This window comes from Hakea prostrata, chromosome 9 (assembly GCF_041222555.1).
Source record: "Hakea prostrata isolate BN-2017 chromosome 9, UWA_Hpros_2, whole genome shotgun sequence".
NCBI lineage: Eukaryota > Viridiplantae > Streptophyta > Magnoliopsida > Proteales > Proteaceae > Hakea > Hakea prostrata.
The window spans coordinates 50,233,269-50,234,363 of record NC_142608.1 but is presented as its reverse complement, the minus strand read 5'-3'; the positions used below and the strand labels follow the sequence as shown (position 1 = coordinate 50,234,363).

Sequence of the window (1,095 nt, the reverse complement as noted above, 5' to 3'; positions counted from 1 at the left end):
ATCTTTTTATGGACATGCCAATGAAGAGCCTTATAAGCACTTAGATGAGTTTTTAGAGGTGTCTTCCACGGTTAAAATTCAAAACCTCTCAGTTGATGCTTTAAGGTTACTTCTTTTCCCATTCTCCCTTAAAGATAAAGCTAAACATTGGTTTCATTTTTTGGACAATGTTAAAATTTCCACTTGGGTAGAAATGCAACAGGAGTTCCTTAAAAAGTTCTTCCCCATTGGCCGTACCAATAGCATTAGGAGAGCGATAACAAGTTTCTCCCAACAAGAAGGAGAAAAATTTCATGAGGCTTGGGAAAGACTAAAAGAATTACCCAGAAAGTGCCCCCACCATGCTATTCCTAAATGGCAATTGGTTCAATGCTTTTATGATGGCCTTAAAGACCGACATAGGCAAATGGTTGATTCTTCTTGTGGCGGGACTTTCATGCACAAGAATGAGAATGAGGCATGTGAACTTTTTGAGACCCTTAATGAAAACTCCCAACACCATGCTTCAACAGCTAGGACTGAGATTCCATCCATTGGGCAACCAAAGAGGAGCGGTCTCTATGAGATCAATCCTACCATTGAGATGAGCACTAAGGTTGACTTACTATCAAAGAAATTGGACCATCTCTTGTCATTAGGACAACAAACCCCATCTCCACTTCCTACAAGTTTCTCTCCACCTAATCAGATTGAAGCATGTGCTTTATGTTCTAGCCTATCCCATCATGTCACTGATTGTTGTTTGGCTACACAATACCCTGAGTTTGTTAAGGAGCATGCACATTTGGCACAAGGAGTCTTTAAATTGGGTAATGATCCATATTCCAATGCCTACAACCCAGGATGGTGAAACCACCCCAATTTTTCATGGCGAAACTCAATGCCCAATCCCTCTAATCAAATACCTTATAGGCCACCTCCATTTAATATGCACCAAAATGCCTATAGGAATGAGCAACCATCATCTTCACGACCCTCACATAATTCATCATTTGAGGATAAGGTACTAAAAGCACTTAGTGGATTAGAGCAAAACACTCAATTGTTGCATTCCCATTCTCAGTCCATTAACAAATTGGAAACTCAACTTGGTCA

General features: G+C 40.2%; 1 non-coding gene across 1 annotated transcript; it reads right to left on the bottom strand.

The window, feature by feature from the left end:
• Positions 1-241: 241 nt before the first annotated feature.
• On the bottom strand, positions 242-348 carry LOC149005438 (small nucleolar RNA R71). Its single transcript, XR_016170086.1, has one exon. It is a non-coding gene; the product is annotated as a small nucleolar RNA R71 (small nucleolar RNA).
• Positions 349-1,095: the final 747 nt, after the last annotated feature.